We start from the raw sequence: 12,293 nt of genomic DNA on the forward strand, positions 1-12,293 counted from the left end.
TGCAACCATGCTAAAGGGGGAAAAAATCAGGAGCTTGATATTAGAGCATTTCCTGAACACATTTTAATGGAACAGGGAAACGAGGCTGGAATTTCAACCAGGTTTTTTTGTTTGTTTGTTTTTTTAAAGTCCAGACTCTGGCCATCTTTTAGGACTTCCCTGGTGGCTCAGATGGTTAAGTGTCTGCCTACAATGTGGGAGACCTGGGTTCAATCCCTGGGTTGGGAAGATCCCCTGGAGAAAGAAATGGCAACCCACTCCAGTACTATTGCCTGGAAAATCCCATGGACAGAGAGGCCTGGTAGGCTACAGTCCATGGGGTCACAAAGAGTCGGAAACGACTGAGAGACTCCACTTCACTTCTGGCCATCTTTTAACTTTCCGGTTTTAGTTTTAAAAGATCTTCTGCTTCTGCTGTCTCTAGAATTAAAAGTATATATAAGTTGTAAGATGGACTGGATTTTGATGCCTACTATTCATTCTAGTTTTGAACTTTATTTGTTTTTCCTGTGTTTTTTTAAGCCCCATCACTCAGCACACTGGAAGATTAGATTATCTTTTGTAATCAGTAGATGACTAGACGGACTTTAAAAATGAGATAATGTAGCAAAGTGATACCTAGAGATTTGTAAGAATCTAGGCCCTATGAATTAAATATGCTGCTGCTAAATCGCTTCAGTCATTTCCAACTCTGTGCGACCCCATAGACAGCAGCCTACCAGGCTTCTCTGCCCATGGGATTTTCCAGGCAAGAGTACTGGAGTGGGTTGCCATTGCCTTCTCTGATGAATATGGAGCAGAGATCAGCCCTGGGATTTCTTTGGAAGGAATGATGCTAAAGCTGAAATTCCAGTACTTTGGCCACCTCATGTGAAGAATTAAATCATTGGAAAAGACTCTGATGCTGTGAGGGATTGGGAGCAGGAGGAGAAGGGGATGACAGAGGGTGAGATGGCTGGATGGCATCACTGACTTGATGGACGTGAGTCTGGGTGAACTCCGGGAGTTGGTGATGGACAGGGAGGCCTGGCGTGCTGCGATTCATGGGGTCGCAAAGAGTCGGACACGACTTAGCGACTGAACTGAACTGATGCTTTAGCAACCAGAAAACAGTATGCTGAGAATGAATTTATTTTTTAAACAAGATATGGAAAACAAAAGGCCAAAACCCACATGAGTTTTAGGAAAAGGAATCTAGCACTTCGAGCAGTGATATGCTCTCAGTGTGTACTTTGCTCTCTTACAAGATGATGATTTCCTTGAGAGAAGAAGCTTCAGAGGTAGTGAGTGCTAATCCTTATAATGCAGTCTTGGAAAACTCTGAAAGAAGACAAAAGAATATCCTCCAGTTCCCATTGTAGCCAGTGTGTTTGAGGCAACCTTTAATTTGTGAATTGGAAACGCAAAATGCTATGTATATGTATAGTGTGTCCAGATAAGTAAATCTAAGCTGAGAAAGATGAAAGGAATCACCTTCTGTACAGAAAGTGTGAATTGGAATAGAATTGCTAGTATCTTTTGTTGCAGGGCCTTGCTGACAAGCCCCCAGGGCCCACTTTTGTCATTGTCTCTTCTGGGATTCTGCCGGCTTTCTTTCCTCTTCACAGTTGCCATCTCTTGCTTTTCCCACCTGAGTTCTTTGGGTCTGGCTTTGTAGCCAGCCTCTGAAGACAGTCTTCCAAGATTGCATGCCTTTTATTGCTGCTCTTCAGGAAAATACTCAACTTATTTTCGGGGCTTTTACTTTTTAACATCAAAAGGGAACTGGTAAATTGGGGAATATCAGATTCCTGATGTTACACATTGATAAAAATTAAACAGAACTGGACATGGAACAACAGACTGGTTCCAAATAGGAAAAGGAATACGTCAAAGCTGTATATTGTCACCCTGCTTATTTAATTTATATGCAGAGTACATCATGAGAAACGCTGGGCTGGAGGAAGCACAAGCTGAAATTAAGATTGCCAGGAGAAATATCAATAACCTCAGATATGCAGATGACACCACCTTGATGGCAGAAAGTGAAGAAGAATTAAAGAGCCTCTTGATGAACGTGCAAGAGGAGAGTGAAAAAGTTGGCTTAAAGCTCAACATGCAGAAAACGAAGATCATGGCATCTGGTCCCATCACTTCATGGGAAATAGATGGGGAAACAGTATCAGACTTTATTTTGGGGGCTCCAGAATCACTGCAGATGGTGATTTTAGCCATGAAATGAAAAGACACTTACTCCTTGGAAGAAAATTTATGACCAACCTAGATACTATATTAAAAACCAGAGATATTACTTTGCCAACGAAGGTCTGTCTGTTCAAGGCTATGGTTTTTCCTGTGGTCATGTATGGATGTGAGAGTTGGGCTGTGAAGAAAGCTGAGCGCTGAAGAATTGATGCTTTTGAACTGTGGTGTTGGAGAAGACTCTTCAGAGTCCATTGGACTGCAAGGAGATCCAACCAGTCCATCCTAAAGGAGGTCAGTCCTGGGTGTTCATTGGAAAGACTGATGTTGAAGCTGAAACTCCAATACTTTGGCTACCTCATGCGAAGAATTGACTCTGGAAAAGACCCTGATTCTGGGAGGGATTGGGGTCAGGAGGAGAAGGGGATGACAGAGGATGAGGTGGCTGGATGGCATCACCAACTCAATGGATATGAGTTTGGGTAAACTCTTGGAGTTGGTGATGGACAGGGAGCCCTGGCTTGCTGTGATTTACGGGGTCGCAAAGAGTCGGACACGACTGAGCGACTGAACTGTTTATCATCAAAAGAGAACTGGTAAATTGGGGAATATCAGATTTCTGATGTTACACATTGATAAAAATTAAAATGTAGGGTTAAATATCTAGTCCTTTTTGTTTTCTGATGAAATAGTCATCAGGTCACTTAATTGGAAATTAGTTTTCCACATATATTGCTCTGTAAAGAAGTGAATGTCTTCGCTCAGGGTTAGGGCATGAAAAACTGTTGCCAGACCCCTCACCTTCTACTGGTCCTTGATGCCTGAGACTGTTCCCTCCAGTTAATCCACCAATTCCCTTTATTCAACTGAGATTCTGCAGATTGCTATAGTAAAAGATATAATATCAAAAAGAATGGAAAAAATCTTTTAACCTTTATGTGATCAGTTGCTGTATTTGGTCAGTATTTCCTAGTTTCCTCAATCTTCTGTGTCCTCTCTGAAACATACAGCTTCTTCGAGGATGGTTCTCTTAGGAAAAAGGACTGTTGCTATGCATACTCACGTGATCCTGATTAGAAGCATTCATTTCATTATGTTATTGAAAAGCAACTTAGAATATATATCAAAAGTTCTCATGATGTACTCTGCATAGAAGTTAAATAAGCAGGGTGACAACATACAGCCTTGACATACTCCTTTTCCTATTTGGAACCAGTCTGTTGTTCCATGTCCAGTTCTAACTGTTGCTTCCTGACCTGCATACAGATTTCTCAAGAGGCAGGTCAGGTGGTCTGGTATTCCCATCTCTTTCAGAATTTCCCACAGTTTATTGTGGTCGACATGGTCAAAGGCTTTGGCATCGTCAATAAAGCAGAAATAGATGTTTTTCTGGAACTCTCTTGCTTTTTCCATGATCCAGCGGATGTTGGCAATTAAGTAATGCTTAAAATTCTCCAAGCCAGGCTTCAGCAATACGTGGAAAGAGAACTTCCAGATGTTCAAGCCGGTTTTAGACAAAGCAGAAGAACGAGAGATCAAATTGCCAACATCCGCTGGATCATGGAAAATGCAAGAGAGTTCCAGCAAAACATCTATTTCTGCTTTATTGACTACGCTAAAGCCTTTGACTGTGTGGATCACAATAAACTGTGGAAAATTCTGAAAGGTATGGGAATACCAGACCACCTCACCTGCTGCTTGAGAAACCTGTATGCAGGTCAGGAAGAACTGGACATGGAACAACAGACTGGTTCCAAATAGAAAAAGGAGTACGTCAAGGCTGTATATTGTCACCCTGCTTATTTAACTTCTATGCAGAGTACATCATGAGAAACGCTGGGCTGGAGGAAGCACAAGCTGCAATCAGGATTGCTGGGAGAAATATCAATAACCTCAGATATGCAGATGACACCACCCTTATGGCATAACGTGAAGAAGAATTAAAGAGCCTCTTGATGAACGTGAAAGAGGAGAGTGAAAAAGTTGGCTTAAAGGTCACCATGTAGAAAACGAAGATCATGGCATCCAGTCCCATCACTTCATGGCAGAGAGATGGGGACACAGTGGAAACAGTGGCTGACTTTATTTTGGGGGCTCCAGAATCACTACAGATAGTGATTGCTGCCATGAAATTAAAAGATGCTTACTCCTTGGAAGGAAAGTTATGACCAACTTACACAGCATATTAAAAAGCAGAGACATTACTTTGCTAACAAAGGTCTGTCTAGTGAAGGCTATGGTTTTTCCAGTGGTCATGTATAGATGTGAGAGTTGGCCTATAAAGAAAGCTGGGCGCTGAAGAATTGATGCTTTTGAACTGTGGTGTTGGAGAAGGTTCTTGAGAGTCCCTTGGACTGCAAGGAGATGCAACCAGTCCATTCTAAAGGAGATCAGTCCTAGGTGTTCATTGGACGGACTGATGTTGAAGTTGAAACTCCAATACTTTGGCCACCTGATGCGAAGAGCTGACTCATTGGAAAAGACCCTGGTGCTGGGACAGATTGAGGGCAGGAGGAGAAGGGGACGGCAAAGGATGAGATGGTTGGATGACATTATTGACTCGATCGATATGGATTTGGGTAGACTCTGGGAGTTGGTGATGGGCAGCGAGGCCTGGAGTGCTGCAGTTCATGGGATCACAAAGAGTTGGACATGACTGAGCTACTGAACTGAACTGATATGCTTCTTAATTTATAGTTTCTCCTTCCCTTTCCCATCTTCCTTTTTTCTCGTAACACACTTGCCCTGCAGATTGTCTCAGACTTTATTTTGCTGTTTGCATCCCTGTGATGCTTTTGACCATGTTCCTCTGTCTGTTTTTGTTTTGAAAGAATAGTTCCAAGGCCCTGTAATATCTGCTTGTTACTCTGTATAATTTTAGCAGCCGTTGATCTTTCCCTAGGTCAAGAATTTTATTAGGGGTTTGTAAAGTGGTGATATTCTGTCATTCTTCGTTTCTCAGCTAGAATACTTTATCAACAGAAACTTCCTCATTTTGATTATTGGACAGTTGAGTTACTCTTGTGTTCAGTTTATATAAAAAAGACAGTAAATATGCAACTGTTCTCCTTTGTTAGTTTTTAGGATAATAAATTGATTCATAAGAATCTTTCAAAAGTGACTAATGAGATCTTTCTCCTTTCAGATATCATCATTCTCCTTTCAAGTATCATTATGAAGTCATGGGTTTTTATCATATTTTATGTGTTTCAGTCCATTTGCAGTTATTATTTTGTTGTGGCTCAGTCTGTTCTGCTTTTGGCAGTGAGCACCTCTTCAAGATAGCTCCTAAGTGTTTTTGATACTATCCTAGTGGTTTCTGACTGCTTCCTTGCTTTCTGGTATGATCCAACCTCATTTGGTAAAATTCTGCCTCAGAAGTTGAATTATCAGTTTCTTTTGTGAGCGCTGGTTCCTTTTAGTTGGAAGGAATTTTCACGGATTTTTACAGACTGCTCTCTGGGTGCTATGCTTATTGATACTAGGTTAGTAATTGATAGGTCTCTTCAAAGATGGAGCTAGGAAATACTTTTTAAAAAAAGAAAGTTCAGCATGAGTTTATACTGATAACTTGTAATGAAATATTATTGGAGAGTTTTTATTTAAAATTTTAGAATTTTTGTTTCTTCTCATACCGAAACCTTATGATATACAGACATTACATAATTTCAGAGTAATATCAGTATCATTCCTGAAAGCACTGTAAGGTTTCTTTGTATTTCTTATGTCCTTAGGATGCATTTCACCAAGGATGTGCAGTCAGATTGCTGTGTTTTAGAGTTAAGCACTCCTCTGTTTGGTTTAACTCAATACACAGTGTAGGTTTGTTTTTCATTTTGATTTTGAGGAACGACTTAAAAATATTTTTTTGTTTAAATTTATTTTATAATCATGTTTAACAACTTGATATATATGACAAGGTACATTGAGAGGAGTCTAGTTTCTGGACTGTGTTTGTGCTTAGTCCCTCATTTGTGTCTGACTCTTTGAGACCCAATGGACTGTAGCCTGTTAGGCTCCTGTGTCCGTGGGGATTCTGCAGGCAAGAATACTGGAGTGGGTAGTCATGCCCTCCTTCAGGGGATCTTCCCAACCCAGGGATTGAACTCAGGTCTCCCGAATTTCAGGCAAATTATTTACCATCTGAGCCACCAGGGAAGGCCATGAATACTGGAGTGGATAGCCTATCCTTTCTCCAAGGGATCTTCCCTACCCAGGAATTGAATCAGAGTCTGCAGCTGGATTCTTTACCAGCTGAATCCTAACTTTATTCTTTCCTTCCCTTGGGGGTAGTTGTTTTTTTAAAGCTTTTTGTTTATCCTTCCATTAAAAGTTATAGTAATTGTAGAAAATGTCTATATAATATCTGTGTATAGCTATATATTCTTCCACTCTCTTTTGGTATAGTGTCATACTGTTTGTTTTCTCTACCTTGTTTTTTTTTTTTTTTTTTTACTTAACAATATATCCTGGCTATTTCATAGTAGCACTTATAGATAATATTCCTCAGAATTTTTTTTTTAATTGTGGCAAAATATACATGTTGCACTAGTGGTAAAGAAACTGCCTGCCAATGCAGGAGATGTGGGTTCGAGCCTAGGGTCGGGGAGATCCCCTCGAGGGAGGGCATGGCTTCCCAATCCAGTATTCTTGCCTGGAGAATCCAGTGGACAGTGGAGTGTGACAGGCTACAATCCATAGTGTTGCAAAGAGTTCGACATGACTGAAGTGACTTAGCATGCATGTACACAAAATATATATAACATAAAACTTACCATTTGAATCTTTTCTTGTTTGTTTTTTGGCATGCCATGCAGTTTGTGGGATCTTAATTCCTCAACCAGGGATTCAACCCAGTCCCCAGCAGTGACAGTTCAGAGTCCTAACCATGAAACCACCAAGGAATTCCCCCATTCCAGTCATTTTTAAGTGTGCAGTTCAGTGGCATTAAGTACAGTCACCCTGGTATGTCATTACCACTATCCTTTACTTTTTCAGCTTCTGAAACTGAAACACTACCTACTAAACACTAATTCCCTGTTCTCCCCTCCCCTCAACCTTTGGCAAACACCATTCTACTTTTTCTTTCTCTCTGAATTTGACTACTCCAGTACCTCATTTAAGTGAAATCATAAAATATTTGTCCTTTTGTGATCGGCTTATTTCACTTTGTACAATGTCTTCAAGATTCATGCATGTCGTAACAAGTGTCAGGATTTCCTTCCTTTTTAAGACTGAATATTTTGTTGCATATTTATGCCCAACGTTTAGTTTAATCATTCATGCATCAGACGCTTGAGTTCCTTCCACTTTTTGGCTATTATGAATATAGCTGCTGTGAATACAGATGTATAAATATTTGTTCCAGACATTGCTTTAAATTTTTTTTGGTTATTCTCAGAAGTGAAATTTTAGGATAGCATGATAATTCTGTTTAATTTTTTGAGGACCCTCCGAACTGTTTTGTATAGCAGCTGCTCCATTCTACATTTTTGCTAGCGATGCACAAGGGTTCCAGTATCTCTGTATCCTCACCAACACTAGTTATTTTCTGGGTTTTTGTTTTGGAATAATAGCCATTGTATTGGGTACGAACTTGTCCTCATTTTTTAGTTCAGGTCCTACTGCAGGACACTTGCTTTTGAAAGCAGAACTTGCTATTGAGGTCCTTATTCATCTTTGTAGGGCCAGCAGGTAACATAGTACCTAACACATCAGATCAGATGAGGTCAGATCAGTCGCTCAGTCGCGTGCGACTCTTTGCGACCCCATGAACCACAGCACACCAGGCCTCCCTGTCCATCACCAACTCCGGGAGTTCACTCAGACTCATGTCCATCGAATCAGTGATGCCATCCAGCCATCTCATCCTCTGTCATCCCCTTCTCCTCCTGCCCCCAATCCCTCCCAGCATCAGTCTTTTCCAATGAGTCAACTCTTCGCATGAGGTGGCCAAAGTACTGGAGTTTCAGCTTTAGCATCATTCCTTCCAAAGAAATCCCAGGGCTGATCTTTAGGCAGGCAGGGTAGGGAGTTCTGAGATATCATGGAAACAAGCCACAAATATGTTCCCTCAGATATCCACACGTTCTTTCCTCTTAAATGGCAAAATGTGCATTGACTCCTATACTTGCAACAAAGTAAATGATTTTTGGAATTAAAAAAAAAAAAAAAAAACTCTTTCTGTGTTAAAAAAAAAAAAAAAATCCCAGGGCTGATCTCCTTTAGAATGGACTGGTTGGATCTCCTTGTAGTCCAAGGGACTCTGAAGAATCTTCTCCAACACCACAGTTCAAAAGCATCAATTCTTCAGCGCTCAGCTTTCTTCACAGTCCAACTCTCACATCCATACATGACCACAGGAAAAACCATAGCCTTGACTGGACGAACATTTGTTGGTAAAGTAATGTCTCTGCTTTTGAATATGCTATCTAGGTTGGTCATAACTTTCCTTCCAAGGAGTAAGTGTCTTTTAATTTCATGGCTGCAGTCATCATCTGCAGTGATTTTGGAGCCCAGAAAAATAAAGTCTGACACTGTTTCCCCATCTATTTCCCATGAAGTGTTGGGACCCGATGCCATGATCTTCGTTTTCTGAATGTTGAGCTTTAAGCCAACTTTTTCACTCTCCTCTTTCACTCTCATCAAGAGGCTTTTAGTTCCTCTTCACTTTCTGCCATAAGGGTGGTGTCATCTGCATATCTGAGGTTATTGATATTTCTCCCGGCAATCTTGATTCCAGCTTGTGTGTCTTCCAGGCCAGCGTTTCTCATGATGTACTCTGCATAGAAGTTAAATAAACCGGGTGACAATAAACACCCTTGACGAACTCCTTTCCTATTTGGAACCAGTCATAGGTAACTGCTAAATAAATGTTTGAGTGAGTTAATGAACTTCATAAACTGTGAATTCCAGAAGAGGTGGTTAGTCGTGTAGAGGTTGTAGAGCTGTACCCAAGCACATGATCTCCTGGAATTGTAAGTAGCTGTGAGTTTGTTGGGGTTAGTAATGGTAGTCCTGACAGGAGTACCAGAGATACCACTTTTCTGTGAACACCAGTGTTTTACTTGGCCCTTTTTTTTTTTTTTTTTTTGGAGCAGGGAAAGGTCAAAGTGACTTGAAGCTTTCGACAGTATGTGTTTACACTTGTAAGTAGTATAGTAAAGTAAAGGACTAAAACAAACCCGCTTTCTTATCTCTAGACCTCTCATTCTCTTTCTGCCTAAAGAATCATCTCATCTCCATCTTTGCCTGTCAAATTCTAATGGTTATACTTGATGGATCCCTCCAGGCTTCTCTGTCAGTGGGATTTCCCAGGCAAGAATACTGGAGTGGCTTTGCCATTGCCTCCTCCAGGGAATCTCCCTGAGCCAGGGATTGAACCAGAGTCTCCTGCTTGGCAGGTGGATTCTTTACTACTGAGCCACCAGGGAAGCCAAATCTGATACATTCATTAATAGGAAAAAAATAGGAAGAGATAGTAAAATACTATATATGGTATCATCCTGTTTTTGTTGAAGAAAAGAAGTGTATTTATGTTCATGTAGTGTAAGTGATCTGGAAAGATTTTTGTCAAGACCAACAGTGATTGTTCTTGAATTAGCACAGTTTATTGTGTTTTCTGTGTTTTTCATTTAATGTTTGTGTTTTCTGGGTTTTTTTTTTTTTGTAAGAAACACATTGTATTTTTAAAATAGTAAAATTAGTACAGAAACTTTATTTTTAAAAATCCCAGCTGTCCTTTTTTGTCTAGCTCCCAGTTGCAGTGTCTAAGACTTAGTAACTTTTATTAAATATGTTTTTATCTGAATGACTGAAACTTAAGGAAGAACTTGGTAAATGCCATAAATAGGCATATAGTGCTGAGAGGATTCAAAGAGAAAGAAAAGGATCATGTGTGGAAAGGATCAGTTGCAGATGATGTTTGAATTGACCTTGAAAGACAGAGTTTTCTGTTGTTTTGTTTTTAAGAGGATACTATAATTTAATACCTCTTTGTACCCGTGATTAACATTTTGTGGATAGGCATTTGAGGAAATGAAATTTCTTTGATTGTATTTATTCTTTAAACTCATGGCTTATATTTTTAGGATACGTGCATTATCCAGCAGACTGACTTATTATCTTCTATTTGGGTTAGTAGTATTACGGTGGTTTTCCCTAAGCAAACAACAGCCTGGTGAAGTGGATTGAAGAGCCTATTGTGTGATAGGGAAAGCAGCCAGGAATTAGGAAACTTCTGAATCGAAAAGTGTGGAAAATACACAAGTAGTGGAGAATTAATTGCATTTAGTGATTTCTGACTTGAAGAAAAAATAAGCTTTTAAAATTTTAATTGATTATCTTGCATTTTAGATCACTTTAAAAGAACGCCTTAAAATGCTTATTGTAAAGTATTAATTGTGATGAATTTGGTTTGTAAAGTTTTATCTTTTGAGTCAGACTATAATTCACAACCATTCATGATACTTGAAATGTTAAAAGTACTTCCTGAAGAAAAGTCAGATTTTATGGGCTGCTCCAGGAGCTCCCCTTTGACTTAAGATAAATATACTCCTGTGATAAAGTCATATTTCTGCAAACTAGCTCACTGAACTAATATTGGAAAGTATTTAATATGCTGTCATAAGACATTAACAAAATAAATTTGTAAAAGAAAAGCAAATCTATGGGACTAAAGGTATTTTACAAACAGAATTGTTTATATATTCTATATAAAGTAATTCTTAAAGTTTTAGACCTTTTCTCTTTAGAATTTTATTCTTACAAAAATGTTTTCAAAGGTCTTATTTTATGTCACTTAAAATTATTCTAAAAAATTGTTTAAAATAATTTCTTACTCTAATTTGGATCTAAAATAGAATGAATACCATTTTTGAATTTTCAAGGCCGTTCCACATTTGGTTTCACATTTAGTAAATTTAGTCATAATATTCCCAAACCCAGTAGGATACAGTTTCTGTGGTTCTCAGACCCTTTGTAGAGTGACAGAGATTGGAATTCTGAATCTCACAAGTCAAATTTTGGCCTTTGACTCTGTTCCCCTTTCACACTCCTTGCTAAGCTTGGGCTGTTGCTATGCTTGAAGGCTTGTCAGCTAGCAGGTTCCTATGGTAACAGGAATGGAAATTTCAAAGAAGAAAGAGAATAGGAGCACAAAGGCTTGGTTGATTTGACTTTGAACAAAAAATAGAAGGTTCCCTGTCTTGCACCTTTGTTGAAGAAACCAGAAATTTAATATTAGAAAGTTATTTTTGAGTTTGTAAACTTCATATACCCTGGTCTTAATTTAGTGAATAAAAGTGCTGCTGCTTAGGGGAGTACTCAGTAAGAATCTTCTAAAAACTTTATCAGCTGAAGATTCTTTTTTCCTCCTTTATAGAGCTTTGAGAGTCTGTGTTCCTTATATATATTCTCAACTTGGCAGTATGCTGGCTAACATTTAATTTTTACTTTGATGAAGTTAAAAATTGTGAAGAGTTCTAATCAGGGCAGTTTGCTTATTTGAAAAATATTAATGTTTTTTGTTTTGACATAATTGTATTGAGGTATGATTTGTATACAGTTAACTGTACCCATTGAACAGTGTTCAGCTTGAGTTTTGACAGAAGTATATATCTGTGAAACCATCATCACTATCAAGATATCATACATTTCCATCACCTCAAAAGCTTCCTAGGGATCTTCCCTGTGGCTCAGACACTAAAGAATCTGCCTGCAATGCAGGAGACCCAGGTTCGATTCCTGGATTGGGAAGATCCTCTGGAGAAGGGAATGGCAATCCACTCCACTATTGTTGCGTGGAGAATCCCATGGACAGAGGAGCCTGGTGAGCCGCAGTCCGTGGGGTCGCACAGAGTCCAACACTACTGAGCGACTAACACTGCTGCTGCTGCTAGGTCGCTTGAGTCATGTCCGACTGTGTGCGACCCCATCGACGGCAGCCCACCAGGCTTCCCCGTCCCTGGGATTCTCCAGGCAACTGACACTACTACGCTGCAAAACTTCCCTGTGCCCATTGTAGTCCACCCCTCTGAGTTGACTCCCTGCAGAAACAGCCACTGATTGGCTTTCTGTCACTGTGGATTAGTGTGTTCATTTTCTAGAGTTTT

The sequence above is a fragment of the Bos javanicus genome, chromosome 23, assembly GCF_032452875.1.
Source record: "Bos javanicus breed banteng chromosome 23, ARS-OSU_banteng_1.0, whole genome shotgun sequence".
Taxonomy (NCBI): domain Eukaryota; kingdom Metazoa; phylum Chordata; class Mammalia; order Artiodactyla; family Bovidae; genus Bos; species Bos javanicus.